A 24,474-nucleotide genomic window follows, 5' to 3' on the forward strand; every position below is an offset into this window, starting at 1 on the left:
ATATCGAATGTGCTCAGTATGGGTAACAAACAGGAGGAGCTGGAAGCCATGGTGCAGTAGGAAAGGTATGAAATCATCCCAATCATGGAAACGTGGTGGGATGATTCCCATGACTGGAGTGGTGCAATGGATGGATGCAAGCTATTCAGGAGGGACAGGGGAGGAAGGAGATACATTAAGAGGGAAATCTTAAGGGTGCAGGAACAGGCCATCCCTGTGTGCCAAAAGATGAGCTTGCAGGAAAAAAGGCTGGCCTGGCTGAACAGGGAGCTTTCACTGGAACTTTGGCTTAAAAAGAGAGTTTATGACCTTTGGAAAAGGACAGGCAGCTCTAGAAAACTACAAGGATGTCATTAGGTCATGCAGAGATGAAATTAGAAAGGTGAAAGCTCAGCTAGAACTCAGTTTGGGCACTGCTGTGAAAGATAATAAAAAATGTTTTTATAAACACATTAACAACAAAAGGAGACCCAAAGAAAACCTCCAACCTTTATCAGACAATGGGGAAACACCATCACCAAAGAAAAGGAAAAGGACAGGCTCAGGTTGAACATCAGGAAGAGTTTCTGAAAGGCTGGTTAAGCATTGGAACAGGATGCCCAGGGAAATGATGGAGCCATCATCCCTGGAAGTGTTCAAGAAACAGCTGGAAATTGCGCTTAGCCCTATAGTTTCGTTGACATGATGGTGTTTGGTCAAAGGTTTGACTAGATAACCTTGGAAGTCTTTTCCAAACTTAATGATTCTATGATACACTTTTAACAATTATAAACTAATTGAGGGTGGGCAGATGCAGAAGGACATTGAGATTTTTCAGAAATTCTTGAGAAAAATCTCAGTTTTTCTACAACCAGAAGTAAAACTCTCATGAACATTTCCGGAGACAGAATTTTTAGCCTCTCCCCTGCTGGCCTGACAATATTACAATTTTCAAAAAGTTGTGTAAATCAAAAGGCTACATCCTGTCACACATAAAACCTTTATTACATCTGAAGAATCCCCTAGAACTCCTTTACATTATTTATAAACAGACATAATGTGTATGATAAACAACGGTAACACACAAGATTTCCAGTGAAAGTTTATATTTCACCTGGGAATGCCTGCATACCAGTCTTTGGACTGCAAGAATTTTTATCTAGGAAATACTTATATTGCCACTGTGTCTCACAGGATCTGGGCTTATTTTTAAGAACAACTATTTACTACAAGGAGACTATGATGACACCAAATCAGTTAAAATAAACAAACATATATACAAACTAGTATCTTTAGCCAATATTTTTCCAAATAATCTGCCATGGCTTTAACAGAAACTCCTTCAAGACTGAAAATTTAAAAATAAGCAGCAGGATACTTTCATCTAAGAACTTAATTTTTTTTTCATTTGAATTTTTTGTTTGTCCGGGTTTTTTGGTCATTTTTGCTGTCACAACTGTTTCCAAAGTCTGGACTTTAAAGCAATCTCAACACTGTTCAATAAGATTTAGAAATTAAACAGTTACTGTGCTTTGCAGAGTCCCTTGATTGAGTTCTGCAGGTGGAAATTGAGGACTGGTGCCAAGTAGAGTCTGTGATTTCTAAATGTCAAAAATCAAAACTGTGTTATCTCAGACTTTCTTTCCAGACTAATGTACTTTTTCTCTTCTAGAGGCTGGAAATAGGATTTCCAGTCCTAATCCTTTCTCTGTCCACATTTTGCCTTGTAATACCACAGAATTTTCAGATTTTTTAAGAACTTTTTAAAATTAGAAGTATTCTGAAATTTATCTTCCTTTTTTTTTTTTTTTTTTGCTTTAGCCTAACAGAATAGTTAAAACCAAGTAAAGGAAAATCAACTTAACTTATTTAACTACAGTCACTGCTGTTTGATTAGAGACAACTCCACCAGTTCCCACAAGAATATTTGGTTTTTACTCTCCTGAAGTCTCAGATCCCACAGTCAAGTGAAAACTTTAAGTAGAAAGGAAGTGTTAAGAACAGAGCATGTGTGAATTTTTTGAAAAGTTGAAAATACTTGAGCTAGTGTCAGGATTTTATGATGCTTGGCTTGTGCTTTTTGAAGCTCATGGTTGGCAATACACACATTCACACTGCCATAATTTGTAGCAATACTGCTTTCCTCATCCTGTTCTCAGCAAAACACTCAGAGACAGAAAAATTCCTTTCCTGATGCCAATTTTATTATAGAAATGGTTTTCTAGAAAGAACCGCACAAAATTCAAACCTAATGGCTTCTCTACAATCTTAAGGATCCTTAGCCCATCTTCTTTCAGGACTTGATGCTCTTGTACTCCAGCTGCATTTACCTATGGTCAGTTCCAGCTTTCCACTTATTGGTGATAAGGCAGGTACACCTTTAAATAGCAGCATGACACCTTTAATGCAGCAAGGTACTAGAGACAAACACTGCCTAGCTTCTAAAACTAACTTTCCATAGTGTACACATTTTTCACTGGAACTGTCTTCTTAAAACCAAAATTAAGCATCTTTTTCTATCTACAATTTTTTTGTATTTCGTGCAATCCATTGGAATAAAATGTGGATACAACATCGTGTGAAAATAAGTCCAAAACTTGCTACATAATGAAGTGAAAAATACATCTTTTTCCAGAATCCAAGGAGGAGGAGCCCTAAAAAAATGCACCCTAGTAACTGCTTTATTAAGATAATGTCATCAATATTTGCAAGTTTGATATATTCTGGACACACACAGGCTTGCAAAGACAGTGATCTGGCTTTAGAGTCTTTGGAGTTTGCAGTAAAGGCCTTTAATATCATTGATGTAACTAAATTACACCAGTTAAACAAGAAGATTAACTTTCTAATGTTTTTTTTTTACTAAATTTACACAATGATCTTGAAGTAATTGAGACCCACCTCATCCCTTTGTTATTCTGTTTGCTGATGAGTGACAACATAGACAGCAAATCGGGGGGAAGGGGGGGGGTGGGGGGGGGGGGGGGTAATCCTGCATGTTTGGACAGTAGGTGAAACAATTCAGCTTTTCAAAAGCTGCAAGGATTCAAATTCATCTTCATAAATTTAAGATCTACACAGTCCAGGACAGAGAAAAAAAATTAATTGAAACTCACAATAATTCAACTTCACATGACAAAACCTCTTTGTCTCATTGTGCTTTTCCACACAGTATCATTCATCAGACAGCTATGCTGCAAGACTCTGTCTCTTGAGATAGCATGGAACTCAAACTTGAAACAAATTCTTACACTGGTAAGAAAGTGTGTTTCTTAATCATACGTATGGGAAAGATCATGCTTTGCACTGATTCCTTATTGAGCAGACCATAGCACTAAAGCATTATTCGTAAAGCCATGCCCAATGGAAAAAGCAATCTACCTGATGATGTGATAGGTAAGTAAATGTGGAGATAGAGTGGGAGAAAGTATTTCAAGTCTACTCTAACATTCCTTTTGCCTAGGTAAGTGTGATTGCTCCCACATGCTGGCTAGGCACAACCAAAAAAGCAAGAGAAATGGACAAAAGATAATGCTGGCATCTCTAGGATAAAATTTTCTTTCTTAGCTTTCAGTTCTCAGTACTGTTTTCACATACCAAAGCTGATGTTAGTAAGGAGTTCCAAGAGACAATACCTGGGACAGCCTCAAGATGAAAAGAGGCTAAGGGAACTGATTTTCCATGCCTAATTCCTATCAAGTCTAATGAACAGAAATGCTCTACTATCCTTTTAGAAATAAGAAAGAGGGAAATAACAAAACATTGCCAATGTCTGTTGAGCAGAGGGTTCATTTTCAACTAGTATGAATATCTGTCATTTAAACATACAAGGAGCTGCCAAGCTGACAATGCTTTTCAATTATAAGAAAAGCATGTCTGAAGTTTCTCTTTTCATGAAGGGTGACATCTGTGTGAGTGGCAGACTCTGCTCTGTAACTTAAAGCATCTGCACTGTCTCTTTTGCAATGTAAGAGATCCGTTGTGTCAGATAGAACAAGGCAAGCAGATGCTCCTTACACCTCCTGTTAACTTGTGCAACAGTCATGTTGCCAGAGCTAATTAAGGCTCACCGTTTGCACACTTGACTTGCACAGAAACAGACACCATCTTCTCTTATGTTTTAACACTGTTTCTCGGTGGCTTCCTTTCAAGTGTTATGCGTCATTATTATTAAACACAGTTTATCACTGTTCTCAGTTGAAATGTGCCATTAAAACCACTACAACAAGAAAAAATCTTGCTTTCAGGATAAGTCATCCATTCTCTCACAAAATGACAAGATTATTGTGATTGTCCCCTCATGGAGATGTGCACTTAGGAATGTAGGACCCTGGCTAGGTTCTGAGACAGAAAGAACTACTGAATGTAGCTTCCACCATGACACTGCCCAACCTTCAAAAATTTCATGGACAGAAGTCTGTCCTTTCTTCTTAGCCTAGATTCCCAACAGATTCACAAACCCCATTTTTATTGCAGCCAAGTGCCATGGTTCACAGTCATGTTTTGCCTCTTGTAGGCAGGGCTGAAAATATAGGCAGGCACTGAAAATATAATACTGGACCACTGCATGCCTTCACAATTTCCATCTCTCAGAAAGTGGCATAGCATTCATCCCCCTGCACCTATCTGGTTGTCTTGTCCTCTATATACCCTGAGTTCTGTCACTGACAGTAGGTGAAGAACAGAGCCACAGAAATAACTGAGTTGCTCTTCCATATAATGGAGGGGGCTATGTGGACAGTTTGCTTTTTCTCCATAAATTATGAGTCCTCCCACTTGCTCACTGCTTGCATGCTGCCATCATTAGCACATAAATTACATGAAACTCTTGGCACTTTCCAGACTGGTACGAGAAATGTCAAAAAAGGCTAGTGGAGGTTTTAGCTTTATTTTACTGCTTTGGCAATAGCAATCCTAAAGGAGTATGCTCACATGGAAACCAAATTGCAGCCAGTTTACCTGCTTAATTGGTAATTTTAGTTCATTTCTCATTTGTAATTGCATGGAACCCTAATGAACATGAAAATACAGAGTGAGCTATTTTTCACTCCTTTTCCAAGTGAAAAAGGCAGTTCTCTGAATTATTTCTTCTCATTAGGTAAAAAATCATCCATTCAGTTGGCATGACAGTGACACAGGATCTTTCCACGTCTGTTTCAAAGGGCACTGCAAACTACAGAGCTTTCTGTATGGAAACAAGAGTCTATACCTCCACATCACAGGGCCTTATGTGGGTAAATCTCCACTCATTGAGATGAGAACATGTCTCATTCAACATCAAGTTAATAGCCAGCATTTTCCTAATTCACCATAGCAACAATGATATAATGGCAAAGGGTCAGAACGACCTGCTACAGCAGACTGTGATGTTGGACTGCAGACCAAGTAGACAACACCTCACATTTTACCTTTGTTACAAAGGTAAAATTATTTTCCTTGATACAAAACTTTGTTAATGGGCAGTGCAAAATTAGCAAAAGATGAAAGACAAGAAGATGTGGCATTCAATAGCATCCCCTAACTTCTTATGAGAAGAATATAGCACATTCCTGCAGCTCTCATGAACCCCACAGCTGCCCAGGTGAAACACTGAGCATTTCAGCATCCCAGCTGGAAAAAATACTGCAGTCTGTTATGGAATCCATGAATTGTGGAGTCACATATTTTCTTAAGACATGAAAAAGGGAATCAAGCAAAATAAAATGGTTTATTACCTCCAAAATTCACAAATCAGACAGAGACCTACATAACACAGCTCATAGTAAACTGCTACAGAATCTGAGAGATAATAAACCACAAAAAAATTATATTACCCTACAAACAAATACATAACTATGGAAAAGTTGATTTCATAATAAAATGCAGGATGGCAGCACACAGTATAAGCTGGCTAAAATCTACCTCTCTATGCAATATTTCAGAAGATAGTATGCTTCGTTACATTCAGCTACATGCTCCATTTTGCACAATGTACATCTGTCTCTGAGGTTTTGTGCTCTCACACGGACATAATTATGGAACCCTGTTTACATCACTCAGACAAAATTAATATAAAATCTGGAAGAAAGTCCAGATTGCAAACCTATACACTTAAACGGTACAAGGCTGCCACCTGAAATATTTATATATATATATAAACTCAGAATATTCTACCCTCTGTGGCTTACCAGCCCCTCACTAATATATATATATATATATATATACACACACACATATATTCCTTTTTTCCTCTATAACCAAGTGCAAATTTTGCATAAAATTGTATTATTCAAAGCAGCCTTTCCAGAAAAACTAGAACTAGTGGAAGAAGACAACATTAAATAAAAATTGGAGTGATAAGACTGTAACATTAACTAATACATAGTGTCAAGTCACTGAACAGATCAATTTCCATTACAGTAGTATGAGATCCCTCATTACATTCAACAAACTGAGAAAACAAGCAGCAATATGATGACCAAATCAAATCTCTCAAATTTTAAGGCACCGGGTGAGGGGCAATGTTGTAGATCTAACCCAAGTACAACTATGAGCAGGTAAGTGAAATACCTTAGCAACATGTGAGACAGTTAGAAGTAGAAAAACTTGAGATTTTTTGCTTCTTGGCAAAAATTCAATGTACACTGAATTCCACTGACCTCATATACAATAAAGAGAGCACAATAACTACTTTATGGTGTGTGATAGCACAGTCAATATTAGCTGCTTGCACTTGTTTACCGGTAACTATTCTGTATCAATAGAACATCATGTCTTGAACAGTATGTGGCTTTAAATACTGTTTAAAATTTGTATGAGTATTCACACTAAGCTAGCAGCCAACATGCACTTATTCTATTGACACAGAAATAAAAGATGTCCTTGGGTATTCTTAACAAAAGAAGTATGAAGGATTCATAATAAAAATAATTCCTAGTCACCCTCTCAGTCTCAGAAAATAGATAAAAAATTCAGAACTCAAAGTGAAGGAGATGGGGGCTTTTTTTGAAAGGTAGCTATACCTTTTTCACCTCATGTACAATTGCAAATGCAATTACAATTTTCCTCCTTTGTGTTTTAAACTCAAGTATGAGCAATATGTGATGATGGGTTAAATTCAGTGCTTGGGCTTTTTTTACTTCATCTCTAATTTCATATGGTTCCTCTTTGTATTACTCAGAGACAGCACAACAGTGGATAGAAGATTAGAAATTCTGCACTTCATAAATATCTATGACACATTCTGTGTGGCTTTGTTTAAACTATCTTAATCTCATAGAAGCAGGTGGTACATGTGTCCTATTGTCAATCTAACCATATTCACAGCAGGTAAATTTGGCTTTTTTAGAGAGAACTAAAAATCTCTGCAATAATAATAGGTACAAATCTTATCCTTCTTGCAAAACTTGTGAAATTTTATCATACTCTTCTCAAGATGTATCCTAAGACATTCAGGGAAGGGGGAAAGAAACCCACCATATACTCAGAGGAGCAGAGCTGATTTAATAGCTCCCTCTTCCAGCCTGAGCCTTTCTAAGAAGTCCTTTGAACAAATGCCCTTTTGGATTCAAATAGTATGACTAATAATTGCCACATACTGCTCAGAGTCTGCTATGCCCATTAAGCCATAGTTAGTTTTTCCTCCACCTCTTACTACATCAAACACAACAGTCACCTTTTCTTAATCATCTCTGACTCTCCAGGCAAACCTATTTGCCTTACCTTTAATTCCTTATGTAGCTTTTAACTGACTTACAGTAAGCAGCCCAGTAGTGTGGCGGTCAGCAGAATGGGCATGTTTGTTCCTCTATTCATTTAAGCCTATTGAGTCTTGTATTAGAGAGATAATTGAGGATCTCAACCTCTTTGTTTACTCAAGCCCTTGAAAATCCCATCTTCCTTTGACTTTAATCTGGTAAACCTTTGATGTTAGTTGTTAACCTGCTTCTGTTTATCAACAACCCAAAATTCACTTTTCTACAGAGAGGCAACAAGCCCCTGCTTATGTGCTGGGGCACATATGCTGTGCTAGTGCATGTGCTGATGGGGAGGGGGGCAAGGGTGGAAGGGGAAGCATTATCAAACCAATTTCCATTAACAAATCCTTCACACTTGAAGAGTTTTCTCTTACTACAGGATATCTGGACAAGTTACTGCCTAAAAAGTGTGTTGTGAACACAAAGCTGTTTATAGACCAGGAAATAGTTAATTGCTGGGAGAAGAACAGATGAAAAGACACCGTTTCAAGGAAAATTAAGATGCTGCTAACATTACAATTCTCTGTTTCTTAAAGTGTTTTTATTTATAGAGATTGCCTTAATGAGGTCATTTATAAGAACCTTTCTTTCCCGCAGATATTTTCAGAAGTCACGGCGGCACTGCAATAACATGGCACACCCTTGTCCCATTTAGACTGGCTGGTTTCACTACCCCTACTTCCACCAAAAACAGCAGCTCATTGGCTCTGCTGTACCAGCGGTTCAGGATCTAAGTCTCCCATAGGACACACAAGTGGAACCATCTCAGTAGTGGTTTCTCCACAAAACCCCACCCCAACCACTTGCTGGTCCCCAGGGTTCTCCTCCTGTTGAGGTACTGCATGGGCTTCTCTGTGGGCTGAGACCCCAGCCACCAAGTATTTAAAATAAACAAAACTAACACGGAATCTTTGATTTTACCTGCAACCTGTTCCACATCTCGCACAGAAGTGACAAGGGTATTCTCTAGAACAAAAGGAGTAAAAAGAGTGGTCCTAGGAGTGCTCAGTGGTGTTCCACAAATCAGCTGGAAATGCTGATGCCAGACAGCCAAAGTTTGTACTGATGACCTGGCTATTTATAGCCAGAGGAAAAGCAGCAGCACACTTCCTCTGCTTTCCACTCCAGCATTTACCCCCGTTAAGGCCTTATCTGGGAACATATCCAGATTCCAGCCTTTGATCCCTCGATGTCAAATCACCTGGGGCAAAGTGCAAGTACAGAGCAGGAAGCAACTGTGGAGCTCAAGTTTGCTGGAATTCACACAGTGTCTTGTTGGCATTCAGAGCTCACACTGCTGCATCCAAGGTGGGCCACCAAGAATAAAAGCCACCAAGAGGCTGGCTGTCTAGCAAGCAGGATCAATATGACTTGTGGCTCCTTCCTTTGACATTCACCAAATCTTTTTACTCTGTGCAGAATAAAGTTACCCCTGAGAGGAAACCAAAGTCAATTCACACTTGCCCCACACAGAGTCAGCAGCCTGTGAAAAGTTTCATAGATACCACTACCTCTGGCTAAAGGTCCAGCTAACAAGATCCAAAAAACCCCAAGAAGTATGAACAAAGGGCATCTCTGCTGGACCCAAGGGAACCACACATGTGTAAATATGTTTATTATTATTTGGTTTACTTCCACACAGGTCAAGAAAGATGCATTCGGGTGAAAAGAAAATGCTAATTATAGCTCTCTCAAAAAGTCCTTATCGAGGTTCCAAAAAAAGGAGCTAGATTCTCAACTCGGGTTCAAAGCACTCTTGCTGTGCTGGACCAACAGAGCAGCACAGTTTGAAGTTGAAAAGAGGAATAGCATTGCTGCTGCTCTTTGAAGAGTGAAATAAGAAAGAGTAGCATTTAAGAAGCTTGGAAAGGACTTTTAGAAAAATACACTTTTTTTCTGGGGGTAAAAAAATATGTATATTTTTAAATGGCAGAAGTTTAATGAAACGTGGGGAAAAACACATTTCATGAAACTTGTTTCAGTGATCCATTTTCTATGAATAGCACCTTTTTCTCCCTCATTATTCCTCCCACCCAAGAAATAGGTTCTGTGGCAGGACTGATAAAAGAGTTAAATTCCTGTATTGATGAATGTGGGTTTTGAGTATTGTACATACTTGGCAATGATAAACTATCACTTTACACATACATGCATATGTAGGAGTTATATATGTGATTGCAGAAATGTATATAAACATTTTTCCAGTATAAATTTCCACACATTCTACACATCTACTTAAGAGACTGTAATTTGCATAAATATATACACGTAAGTGGATCAAATTTAGACCCTGGAAGTAGTGCATGTATTTATTTAACCTCATGTATAAAAATAAACCACCAATTTAATCCTAGACAGCAGAAAAGATGCAGAATTTCTTTCCAGTTGTCAAAATTTTACCTAAGACTTATGTGCAAATTTTCTTCATAGCCCAAAGCAGCACAATAGAAATCAGGCCCCATGTATTCCCCTCTACCCCACAAGTGGGAACACCTCCTACAGTCAAAAAGTGAAATTGCCTCTGAGATTCTAGGTATCCATAAATTTAAAAAAAAGAAAAAAAAAAAAGATTGTCTAGCATTGCCACAGATAGAGACTGTTACTGCTGAACCAAACACCTTTTCTTTGTAATCTAGTATTTTTTGAAAAATAAGGACATTACTGAGAATGGTCAATATTGTGTCAGACCAAAAGTACAGCCAGATCAGTACCTTGTCTCTAATAGTGGTACAAAACCAAAACCAAACAACAACAAAAAAGAAATCCAGAAAAAACAACACCACATGGTAAACAACAAATCCATAAACAAAAACAAACAAACAAAACCAGTAGAACAAGAACATATTTTATTCTTTGCCACAATATTCTTTGTTTTAGAGTCTCCTCCATCCATAAGTCCCAAGAATACAGCCTGAAATGTCCTCATCTGATATTAATTCATACCGTTTCATACAGATGCAAATCCACAGAGACCAGACATGGCTGTGAAGGGTTTAATAAGCAATGCAAGAAAGGGTGGGAGCTAAAATTATCTCTGGACAAGAGTCAGTGCTTTAGAGCAGAATCATGCCTTCCGCCAAGCAGGGAGATGGTTGGGAGCTGCATACTTCAGATGCCTTCCCCTAAGACAAGGGCAGCCCCCAAAAGGGAGCAGTTGCAAAGCAACACAAGCCATGAGAAACAAAGATCACGGGATAAGGGAGTGAACATGTGATCCTGTCTCTGCGCTTTTGATGATCAACCACTAGAACTGAACCAGCAGGGAAGGAAAAGTACTCTGCTGCTGATTTTGACCTAAAGCTGATTACTCTCCTGCACAGGCTATGATGAGATTAGGAAGCAGACCCAGCTTTTCCTATTTCATAACTCTTCTACTCCCAGGATCATGTGAATAGACAAATACCCCTTAATCAGGGTCAGGCTTACTGCTAGACCCCATACTAGCACTAAAACAGGGGAAGAAAATGTGAGACAGAGGACCTGAGAGTCTTGGACCTCCCACTCCCCCGCTATGAGTTTTTAGCTTGTGCCTTGCAACTCCATATCCAGAAACTGCTGCTTGTCAGGGCTGTTCCCAGCCCTGGCTGTTTTTACACCTCTCAGTCCAATCTTGTATAAATCATTCAAGGTACTTCTCAGCCCCCACAGCCAAAATGTATATAAGTTGACATTCTCTGAAAACACTGTGTCATTGTTTTACCAGTATGACTCCCACACAGAAGCTGGCAGAGCAGATGAGAACAGTGGTTGATCAATGGAGATCTATCCCAACTCAGAGAGTAAACAGAACTAAGTGCTTCCAAAGCAAGTATAAAAGCCCTTCAGTGGACAGTTTGGCAGAAATATTCTCCCTACTGTGGGGTGCAATCTCTTCCCAGTTTCAGATAGTCAGTGACTGGCTTATGCCCTTGGATCATACAGACTCAGCAGCCTTACAAATTTTTACCTCAACTAACAAATCTACGAGCAATTTCATTTGTAGCATGCAAGGCTGAATCCTCAATACTGGATTCACTGTTGCAGCTGTAAAGCCTTTCAGACTCTTTCTTTTGGTGCAGAGAACATGTCTTATTTTAGGTATGAATGGGACAGTGCTGAGTGTAAAGGCACATAGCTGCTTGGAAAGACAATGTCATATGTAGTGGCACTATATTTTATAATGACATTTGAAACATCAAATTTGCTCAAGAAAATTTCCCTTCTTATTTCATGCACTACTGTACAACTTTCTAGTGAACTACCCTCATGATTTTGGAAAAAAAAAAAAAGTGAAAAACAGAATGCAGAAAAATCCCAAGTACTTCACATGAGATCCACTCAAGAAATAGAGGGAGTCCCACAGCTAAACCGAGTCTTAGCAGTCATCTTCCATATTTAACAAAGTGTGACAAGAGCAATGTACCATAATAGGACCAATGGATTTGGATCACATGGAACTGGGTAACAGTATCACTAGTCCATCTTGCCTTTTCCAGATTATGTTATTTTCAGCATATGTTATTTCAGTAATTGTAGTTGTGATACTCACTCTACTTCTGAATATATTAGCAGATAGTATCCCATGTGAACTCATTAACATTATATGTGTTCAGAACTTCATAAACTACTAGCAACAACAGACAATAGATTTGCTCTCCAGTGAAATTATTAGGTTTCCTCAAACAAAGTAATATGATGTGCACAATCAAAAACATAAGTTTGAAGTTAAAGCACTTTTCTATCCTTCCCCATAAAAAGCGCTGAAAATAATGAAAATTCATAGACTTACATAGAAATAGTTTGGACTTCAAAAAGTCATTCAGTTCATATTCTTTTCAATGTAAGATGAATATACATAATTTGGGTCAATTAATCTATCCCTCTGTTCCTGCAGTTCTGTCTCTTATTGTAGCTGTTCTTTATGTATGTGTAATGTCTTACCTAGACAAATCACTAGATAGCTACAGTTTATCACACATCACTATTAAAACTAATCACTTTGATAGTGAGAGCATCTGTTAATCCAATTTTCCTTTTAGCAGAAACTCCTTTTCAACCCTAATATAATTGTTCACATTCCTGGTGTTTATCTCACCAGCGTACAGTTTACAGAACTGAAATGTCTGAGGACACTTGATGCAAATTTGCACAGCAGTTTTCTGTGCAATTCCACAACCCTCATATGTTGCCCTTCCATTATGACCTGGCATTTGGAAATCACAGGTCAGGCTAGCAGCTCTCATCAAGCAACAGCACCAGTATTCTCGTAAATGGAAAGAAAGTGTCCAAGAACAAAGGTCAAAGAAAATTATACATAGGCTTTATATGTGTGTGTGTGTGTGTATAATTTTAAAAACCTCAAACATACAATACTTGCAAAGCCTATGTTCTGCAGTCACAGCCAAAGAAGAGAAGAGGTTAGGTCATGTCTTACAGGAGCATGATTCATTCCTCCTAGGAGCCATAAGGTCAAAAACCATAAAATGTAAATCCTGTTTCAGGTTTCTGTTGAGACTGCTTTTGTTCCGTTCAGGTATGGGTTCTGCTTCATCACAACTGAAATCAGTTGTATTAAACAAAACAAAGACATTCCTGAGGAATCCAAGTGAAGTGTGACTAAATTTTTGTCTCCAGTACTCCTAAAGCACTGTTAAAAATGAGACTTCCTTTAGTTATTCTAGTGACAGAAAAATCTTGTCCCACCATGGGTTGTTAGGCCCCATATTGGTTTTAACAGATTCCTTAATAATGATTCTCTTTTGTACTTCCCAGCACGCAGTTTTGTTTAGCAGAACTCATTGTAGTGGCTATTTGCCCTAAGAACAAATGTCTATTGTCTCTTCTTAACTAAAAAACTTGTTGACATGACCAAGAGCCTCTCTGAAAGAATGAGTTTGAACTGTGGGTCATTTTGAATTAAAAAGGGGGGAAAAGATGGCACAAGCTTTGAATCAAGAATTTAGTTGATCTTCAGCCTATGCTAGAATTGTACCAATGCCCCTCAGCATGAACCTAAATAAATATATATCAGAATCTTCAGCTCTGCTACTGGTATTATATTACACTGAGTAATAGTTCTCTTCCTCAACCCAAGAAAGTCCCAGCACAATGTACATGAAATATAACACTGATTAGGGACTAGGAACATCATCACAAACTCCAGAGATTAGCATCTGCAGATCAGACACTCAGATGGCTGGGGGGAAGACACTTTATCAGCCAATAGAAAACATATGCACCTTTGATTCCACTGTTTCATGTTGAACTTCTGTTTCTCTTGGCACATATTTGCAGTATCAAATGCCACGATACTGATGAGCACTCAAAGAGCATATGATATCACTAACACAGTGCAAATATAACAAATCCCAAGATCTGTTGAACTCCAAGCAATGAAGTTCAGACTCAATGTCCTTGTAAACCCATATCCCCAGGTTTCATTTATTCAATAGAATGTTGGTTGAGAAAAATACAGGTTACCGGACCTTGAACGCCTGCCCCAGAGTTCTTCCCATCCCTCCATCACTTTATAAAAAGTTGGTACTGAAATGTACAAAACAAGCATTAATAGAGATCATGTTCATCTCTAGAAATGGGCAACATCTGGCTTTGTAAAGCCATGTTGACATTTTGCCATGCTTCTCTGCTGCCACTAAAATTTGGCAGTTTAATGAAGCCGAGATCTAACAAATGCACAAACCTCAGTGGATTATTCAGCATCAAGGTTTTCATTACAGGGTGTGAAAAAGGATTAAAGAAGTATTTCAGTTATAGAAAACCCTGAGCACTAAAATAAAGCACAATGGAACTGGCAAGAATGATAGAGTATCTATAGAATTTAATGGCAACCTAGCTCCATCAGGCCATACAGCTTTAATTTCAATATAGCATTTTCTTCTTAATCTGTTGTTTGCCAGCAGTAATGCTGTTGGATTATAGTGGCCACCAGGCAGTGACTATTTACATAAAAATTAGGCAAATATCTTTAATAAGGAAAAAATTACATTGCTGCTGGATATTAGAGAGGTTTCATAATTTTGAACTTTGCTGCTTCTGTGATCCTCCACTAAGTTTAAAAGATCAGAACTCCTCCCTTTCTCTTACAGCAGCCAGCAAAAATTTGCAGCCATTAACTGCCACAGCAAGAACTTTACATTGAAAGCTGAGGGGCTTAGCAAGTGTCTGCACCAAGCGAACATTTTGTTGGTCATAAAACAGAAAGCGGATTCTCAGCTGATTTATATTGCCAGCCCTACCCTAACTTCAAAGTACTAATTCTGGTTTATGTTCACTGTGGAACAGAAATGACTGATGGGGAGGGTTAGGCTGATACAGCAAATCCACTAAATATCCACTAGGTCAATATCCACTAAATATTTTCCTCTGCTTGATTTTAGCATTCCAGCCCTGAACATCTATCCACTCGCTCAAAGTGATTTCCCCTGTTCCTTCACAATTTTCTGAAGTAAGAGATTGAAAAAATTTCACCTACATCATGGGGCTGAGAGATTAAATGTAGTCTTCAGCAGCAGCAGCCCACATTCCCAGATTTGGGAAATGAGGAGTTTTTACTGGAGCTGTAAGTGAAGGTGGCCCCACACTAAAGATGGGCAGCCGCAGCATATCTGCTCTTTGCCAAGAGATGGAAGCTAGGGAAGCACAGAACAGACTGGTAAGTGTGTGGAGTGAATGCTAGGAAAGATAGAGGGGCAGCTCCAGCCACTTATGAAATCAAAAGGCATATGGAGGAAGAAGGATCTATTTGGATCGCCAGGAAAAATATCTCTCCTTCAAGGTTTTGTTTTGTATCACCCAGGCAATGAAAAGAAAGGGCACTCAGTTTGGCCAGCCTGGCCACACCACAGTATGACCTTGTCAGGTTGCTGTAGAAGCAGCAGGCAAATGAAGAGCTAGGGACAACAGGGTGCAGGTCACTACTGCCAGCCAAGGAAAGAAGAGACAAGGTATACTATCCTCTCCTACCGCCCTGTAAATTTCTTTAACCTTTGTTTGTGGTAGGCAGGCGGTGACCAAGCCCGAGGTGCTGAGTTTTGAGAGGGAGTGAACGGATTTCTAGGAATATACTTTGCTACTCTTCTGTGCAGAGAGTGCATGGGGTTTGATTAATGCAGAAAATTGTGTCATGGAGGGTGAGGGAGAGGTGTTTTGCCCACACGTCTGTGCACAGGAGTAGAACTCACGAGGGGTTTGAGGGGTTATGCGAAGTTCCTGGGTATGCACAGGAGGTAATGCCCTCAGGGTTCAAGCAGCAATCCACTGACGGAATAAATCACATTAAATAAATTGAAATAACTTTAATAAGAGAGTAAGAGCAGCCATTTGGGGACTTTAACAAGGAGAGCACTTTATGGAAATGCAGAAATACAAATTCAAATCCATTCAGCAGATGACAGAACTAAAATGTCATCTTCCACAGCATTTGAGAGGGAAACCTTCCTCTGATCCCTACCTCCCCCAACATACACAATTTGGTAGATTATTTTTACATTGACCAAGGTATTTGACAAATACAACCAAAGTGTATTCCTTTAATTCCCTTAAAGTGATTTAATTTATATTAAGGATCTGCCATAAATATGGGTGCTACATAAAGAACCCTATTTTCTTTTCCTCAAAAATCAACTTAAAGCTAAATAAAAAAAGTATTTTTAAAATTTAATATATGGCTCCTGTCCTGCATCTTCCGATTCATCACATTTCACTGATCAGAACACCTAATGCATTTATAAAAAATAAAATTAGAACAAAGACATCAATAACTCTAACTTTGTTTCTTACTAAAGATGGGCTTTTATGTTGGCTACATTGAATAACTGTAGTTTGTTTAAAGAAGTCCAGGCAATTGCATGTTTTACTGCAAATTACCTGATTATTCCAGCAATTTAAGAAAAAGATACTCTAAATAAAGTTTATTTCCATTTTTTTTATTATGGAAAATAGTTAATAAAAACATTACTGTGGAGCTCTGTCCTAGCTCCTTTTCTAATTCACTTCATTTTTCTTGGACTTCTTTCTCTGGCCCTTACTGCACTATGAATATAAAGGGGAATAAAAGTGATGATTTTTTTTCTCTCCTCCCAAATAAATGCCTCTAATAAGATGACTGTTGCCTTGTGCCTGAGAATGTAACTTCTTTCCTGCAGGAGCTGTTGTTCTTTGTTTTCTCCTTAAGCTGTAGGACAGTTTATCTGCTGGAAGGACATGGTTTGCTTCCTCACTTCAAGCCTGGCTAGTTATTATTGCTAGTGGGTGGTAAAACTAAGACTATTTCTTTATAATTAACCCCAGTCCTCAAACATCTTTACTCTGGGCCATTGTAAAAGTCAGAAAAGAGAGAAAAGTTTTTTCATTTAAAAAAATATGTCCATTAACTACACAGCAAAACCTACAATACTCCATTACACAACCTCAACATATTCTGTTACAATGATCTTCACTTGTCCTTTTTAACAGATAAAACATTCCTAGCTCTGAAAGCATGATCTAAAAAAGTGAGTGGCTAAAGGAGAAATAGCTTGAAAAACTTATTTTTATAAATTGAAAAGAAATTTAATTCTATGTATTTTTTTTTCATTTCTGTATCAACCTATTTTTCTCCTTAATGCACTGATTATACTGCAGCTCAAGAAAATACCTGCTTAATACTTTATGCTAATTTCATACTGACTTTACCCCCATCAGCCTTTAACTTGTGTAGACTTAACCAGGACACATTTTAATTACATCGTCTCTGAGGAAATCACATTTATTTTTCAGTTGTACAGATAGAGATTTTCATAATCAGAATAAATTTCTCAGACACATTTCCTCAAAATTACACTTCACTAACCCTAAAAAAAAAAAAATTAAAAAATCAACTCTCTGTCCTGCCCAAAGTACTCCTCATCCTTCCCGGCCTGATACCACTGTGTCCCACAGGTCCTCTCCACCTCACTTGCAGAGTTGGCTCTGTTCCCTGGGGCTCAGTCCAAGACTGTGTGACTGCAAGCTCACAAACAGCTTAAGAAAGCAATCCTGCACTGTGAACCCTTTCTTAATTTGTGGATAATTATTATCTTGGTAATTAAAATCTTGCCTGATCAATTTTCTGGCCTTCCTACAGGCCTCTCCAATTTAAAAAAAAACATTTCCCGGTCCCCTAACTATACGTTGATGCTGGCTTTTCCAAGAATCACCAAGCTCCCTCCTCTGCTTTCAAATTCTACAGAGACTGCCCTTGACCAAGTCAACTGATTTATTTTCTAAGACTTCTCATTACAAATTTAATAATAACCTCCACCAATATTGTGGAAGCCCCACTTGATTCTGCTTACTCTTCACTAAATACATTCATAAGTCCCCATTCATTTTCTTCACCCAGTTTTTCCTCTGTTATTACAGTAATAATACAACCATCATCTCTGAAGTGATTCTACCTACAGTCAATAGTCTTAAGCTCAAACCCTACTTCTCACAAAGTATATGGTACAACACCCATTTTAAGAATGTAAGATAGGAAAATAGTCCTTACTCTTGAGGACATATTCACATGTTAATACAGAGCCACGATCACAGTGATGAATGGAGAGTTACTGTTATTTTAATTCCAAGGTCTCTACATCTAATAATCAAGAACCATAGAATGTGTCTAAAAATTAATGTAGACAAATACACAGAAAATTATTTCAAAATTTCCAGCTGGAGAGCATGGACAGCCCATATTTTGCTTTTGTTTAAATGAGTAAATATTTCTGTCTCTTGAAGTGAATAGGGACTTTGACCCTTCTCTTCTCTTCTTTTCTGTACTCCTCAATTCACTTGTCCCTAAAGAGAACAGGATGAGGTCACCACCAGCCCCCACCACACCACTCAGCTCTTAAAAGGATTGTGCATCTTTAGCAATTCAAGCATTTGAACCAAGATGTGACATAAGTGTCACAAATTAATTTTATCCTGTTACAGCAACTATAAAAGCAGAAGGATTCCAAGTATATTTAGATTTCTGTTTTCCTAAGCTAAATGGGTTTGTTGGTTTTTCTGTTTCTGTTTGTTTGGGAGGTGGGGTGTGTATGTGTGTGCGTTTGGTTTTTTGGTTGGGTTTGGGTTTTTAATCTGTGAGCTATACAGGGCAAAGAAATATTCCATGATATGTGTTTGTACAGTGCTCATGCAATGGTTTCTTTGGTTACCAAAGAAATAAAATATTAATAAGCAAATCATAATTCCAGGCTTCTGAATTTATTAAAACTACCAGCAATTGATCCTATTCAACAACAGCAAACAAAAATTTATATTTCCGTTTTACTCACTTTGTAAGCAAAGAGTCTGAACTTTCAAATATCTTTTCTTTTTTTTTTTTTTTTTTAAGTATATTATTGACACTAGTATGCAATGCTGCAGAATAACTTTTCCTACTTCTCCAGGCTGTTGGGTCAACAGACTCAGCCACAGAGTGAAAGTTACATTTTCAGGATGCCCTTGTTCAGAGCTTCACATTCTGATGAAAGTGTTCTGATCCTGTTCTAATTAAAGTCAAATGACAAAACTCTCTCTGAATCCAGTGATCCAGGACCAAGCCATAATCATTCTCCCAAAACATCAGGCAATATTTCTCCCTTCCCCCCAGTGTTCTTGCACTTGGAAAGTTAGAGTCTCTGCCGGTAAAAATTAACTAGCACAGCAGTATGGACTGTTGTGGAACAATTCATGCTATCTGAAGATTAGGCCTGAAGGCAGTGTCATTCCTTTAAAAAAAAATTTAAAAAAAAAAAAAATTTTTTTTTTTTTTAAAGGAGGAGGAGAAGGAAAAGTCAGCAATAAAAAGAATAAATCATTCACTCCTTAATTAAGTGACCACATTCCTAATCAGATTTTCCCATGAATATGGTACAACGTCCCCCTGAACACTACAGGGAAAAAGCTAGCAACTGCAGTACCTGCTGTTGAGATTTTTCAAAAGTCTCCTAGAGAGTTAGGTGCTGACATGGAGCTGCAAGAGGATTTCTGCCAATTCATTCAATAGGCCAACAATTTTAGGCACTGCTCTTATGCTAGCTAGGTCTGCATTAAGAAATATGAGATGACCACAGGGCCTATATCTGTTTCCCTGAATAATTAGCAAAGCAAAAATATCATAAATTTGTGAATAAAACCACAGATCATTGCGTTATTTACATCAATAGATGTTACGGGTTCCTTATGAAATGGCACAGTTGAGAAGACTTTTCCCCAGCAATACATAGCTTTAAAGACACCTGTGCTGGGCACTGCACAAGCAGACTAACACACAAAACATCACATTTCCCAACCAGTACATAAAAGTTATGGTTCACTCATTAATCTGCTTCATATAATTTCCATTGCTCCTCTTTGTATTCAAAAACAAGATCATGAAGCAAAGCTTCTTACCCTTTTGAAAATTTCTCACTGACCCTTGTATCCCCTCCTCTCTTCTACTCATAGCAGCTCTTGTGGCATTCTTCAACTTCTAAGCTCACACAGCACCTCAGGCACTTCTTGCTTGAGCTTGGACACATCCCACAAACTAATCTTAGCTGATCCTCCTGCCCACCAGACCTACTCAGCTTTCAGCTCTCACTGAATCCAAGAAAATCATAGAATGGTTGCAACTGAATAATCTTTAAGGTCCCTCCCAGCTCAAACCCTTCTAAGGTTTTGTGATGTCATGGGCAGGGACACCTTCCACTAAAACCAGGTTACTCAAAGCCCCATTCCATCTGGTTTTGAACACTTCCAGGGAAGGAGCATCCACAGGTTCTCTGAACAAACTCTTCCAGTGTCTTACTGCCCCCTCAGTAAGGAATTTCTTCCTAATCTTTAACCTAAACTTACTTTCTTTCAGTTTAAAGCCATTTTCCCTTGTCATATCACTACAAACCGCTGTAAAAACTCCCTCTCCAGCCTTCTTCATGGCCCTTCCGTGGGCTCACTCCAATAAGTCCATTTCCTTCTTATGTTGGGGGCCCCAGAATTGGATGCAGTACCCCAGCCAGGGTTTCACAAGAGTTCACAAGAGGGGCAGAATTTTCTCCCTTGACCTGCTGGCCACACTGCTTTTGATGCAGCCCAGAATCTGGCTGGCTTTCTGGAATGCAAGTGCCCGTTGCTGGGCTATGTCAAGCACTTCAACAAACCCAAGTACTTCTCCTCAGGGCTGTTATCAATACTTTTGCAAGACTTCGCACTTGGCCTTGTTGAGCTTCATGAGGTTTGCACTGGCCCAATTCTCAAGCCTGTCCAGGTCCCCCAGGACGATATATCTTCCCTCGAGAGTGTCAACTGCACTACAAGTCTTGGTGCCATTTGCAAACTTGCTGAGGGTGCACTTGATCTCACTGTCCATGTTGTTGACAAAGTTGTTAAACAGCGCCGGTCCCAGCACCACCTCTGAGGAACACCACTCATCCCTGCTCTTCACTTCAACATTGAGCCATTGACTGCAACTCACTGAGTGTAAACACCCATCTAATTCAGTATTCACTGAGTGACTATACCACAAATCCATGTCTCTCCCGTTTAGGATGTCATAATGGGACAATGTGAAATGGTTTTCATGCCTATGACACTGGCTGCTCTGACACAGTCCTGCAGGCATGTGCACATCTCTAATTCCTCTTACTTATTCCCCATGATGTGTGCATTTGCGTAGAGCTGGGCCTCCAATGAAACTGGAGTGGCTGGAATTCCTTTCTGCTGCTCTTCAGGTGCTTTCCTGCTGACCTGTAATTCTTTTCCAGACTCAGGACATCTCTTTCTGGCTCTGGCAACAAACTGGTAGGAGCGGTATAGATTGAGGATCCCCTCCCATGGCAACTGAAGTTTAAAAGCTGAACAAGACTTCTCCTGCTACTTCAGTCTCCAAAAGCAGAACACTCTGCACCTGTTACACTGATAAGCAGGGTCATTTAGTAGTGCCTGTATATAGAAATTTACAACCTGACATAATGAACCTGTTGGGGCATTCATTGATAGTTCTGCAAGGGGCTGAAGAGTGCAGTCAATGGCGCTCCAACCTGCTGGTTCAGCATTCACTTGTGAAACACTTATGGAATAACAGCCAGAAAATTCCTTTATGCAGATGAGAACAAAATCAGCCACCTTCAAGCTCCACAAACAGGCTTAAATAACCAGTGTCCTACAGATCATTATGTTTAAGTGAGACCTTTGTTTTAAAATGACCTCATAAATACCCTGTATGTCTGTGGTGTCCACCCCCTCCCTATCCACCTCTACTCCGTTCCCAGAATAACAGCTATGCAGCTGATGCTGGATCTGCTGCAGAGCTGGCCTCCTCTCTTGTTGCACAGGGACCCTGTTCCCACACACCTGGTGGGACACACGGCAGCACTGAGTGCTGAGGTCAGCTAGCGGGGCACAGATTTGGTCCAGCAACTTTGTGCATCTGTAGAGGGTCTTCTGTCTATTTGCCCTCTATTAGCATTTTGTGAAGTACAAGCGGTAAGCAGCACCGGCAGCACCCTCATTCCCACCTTTAGCCGTAAAAGGTTAACAGCAGACTAAGGGAAGTAACTGATCCTTTGCAAACTTCATTCATTTGAATTCAACATTGCAGGCTCATCTCCATAGTTCACTGTTGGGTTAAGGCAGTGCTTAAAAGCAAGTCACACATTTTCAATGTGAAGTGTAAAAGAGGAACAACTACTTTTGACATGGTGAAAAGCGGCCTGGAACACTCACGCTAATACAAGGGGACAGAAACAAAGGGTGGAAAGGCATCTCAGATCATCCTTCCGTCTAGACTCACACACAAGGATGAGATCAAGATAGGAGGCTTCTTTATCACATATTTATTGCTGCATGAACTTCTAATCCCACAATGTCAAACCCCTTCTAATAAATAGCTACTATCAAAGTAGCATTTCCTACATCTACATAACACTATTCAAGGTATGGTATCCTACTTTACAAATTAAATTCTTTCATTTCACCTACAGAAGATAAAACAAAACAAAAAAACCCCAAAACCAAAAAAAAAAAAAAAAAAAAAAAAAAAATGCAAAAAAAGCAAACAATGAAAAAAAAAAATCCCCAAAAAACCCACAACCAACCATGTAGCGTCTGTGCATCATGTTAAGGTATCACCATGTTTCTTTTCTTCAGCTACTTCTAGCGTGGAGGGTGAGAGGCACATTTGCTTGGACAAGTCCCTCAAGTACAGTATTGCTTGGGCCAGCTCATTTCTCTCATGACTTGAGGTGGCTGGTGCCATCAGCATTCCATTATTAACAGTAGTATTGTTTTGGCATTAAAGGGAAAAAGGGTTTTATAAGAAAGTCATATTTCACGAGACAGAATGACCAAGCTTTTAAAGCCCATCAAAAACCGCTTGTTTGTCTGATCTCTTTCTTTTTTAGCTGGCAGTAAGTATTTGCAGTCAAGTTCAGAGAGATTATTTTTATACCTCAGTTTTAAAAATATATTAGAAACAGAACAAAATATCAGAGGAATTCAGGTCAGAGAAGCACCTTGCAATGATTTATTTTGGAGGTACTGGATCTGCTGACTTGGCATTTCAAAACAAAAAGTCTTTTGCTTCTGAAAATCATTCTTGGATTCCAAATGTTTCCATTTAAAGGCAAAAGATACTTCCATGGAAAAATAAGCAAACATTCATCAGTACGAAAGAAGCCCCTCCCTACAAGGTTTTGGGTTTCATCTCAATGTTCTGTTAGGAGACTTGCCTCCAAAGTGATCACTGAGGACTTAAAACAACATACGCCAGTTCGCAAATTGTGTCTAAAGATAAAGTAGACCCTACATGTAATTTGCGTATCCTCAGCAGAGAAGGATTTTTCTTTTGCTAAGCTAGAAATAGAATTTGACAACAGGGGAAATTCAGACTTCTACTACATCAATCATGGACTTTTAAAGTTTTGGAAGTATCACGATTCTGCCATATTTCAGGACTTTCTGAAAGGTGCCAAGTGCCCAAGTTCTCACTTGCTCAGAGAAAGGCTTGGAAGCTGAGGTGCACTCAGTTCCACACAAGAAATGAATCATGTCTTTAGGAAAGCTCCTCTGCTCTCTGCAAGGGTTCTCAGAATCAAACCACCTCTTGACCACTGAGCAAAGGTGAGCTCTTCATCTCTACTCCAGCAGAAATCCAGAGAACAAGCTCCTGCTCTCCATCATTAAACTTGTCCTGTTTTTGGAGGAATGCCTATTAACAGTAGGTGAAAGAAATTATGTCAAAATTTCTACCTCTCATACCAATGTCTCACTATTTGCTTGAGTTCAGACAGCTTTATCATCAATTCTGGTATGGAAATGGTGACTCCCCTCATGGCAGAAGACGTGCTTTGATCTCATGTTTGTACAGCACCTCACACAACAGTCACTTAGAGGCTGGAACTTCTAACCACATCATACAATAAATGCATAGACTTAATCTAAATTTTTTCCACATTTACCACACAGATCTGTTGTTGGCTTCTTGCAACAAAGAAAAAGTTCATCTCTACAGGAATGTAGTTTTACCACAAATGATTTGACAGTTTGAAAACCAAAGAGAAGTGATCAGAAGAGGTGATGGTATTTTGAGAACAGAGAGATGAACAAGAGATTAGAATAAAGAACATTTGTTCTACAAGACATTTCTAGTCAGCACTGTGTCTGGCTGGGATGGACTTAACCTTCCCCAAAGCAACCTGCATGGGGGTTTTCATTTGTGGCCAACCAATGCTGAATACATACCAGTGCTTTAGTTATTGCTCAAATGTGATTTCACAGCAGTGAGATC

The sequence above is a fragment of the Hirundo rustica genome, chromosome 1 (assembly GCF_015227805.2).
Source record: "Hirundo rustica isolate bHirRus1 chromosome 1, bHirRus1.pri.v3, whole genome shotgun sequence".
Classification (NCBI taxonomy): Eukaryota; Metazoa; Chordata; class Aves; order Passeriformes; family Hirundinidae; genus Hirundo; species Hirundo rustica.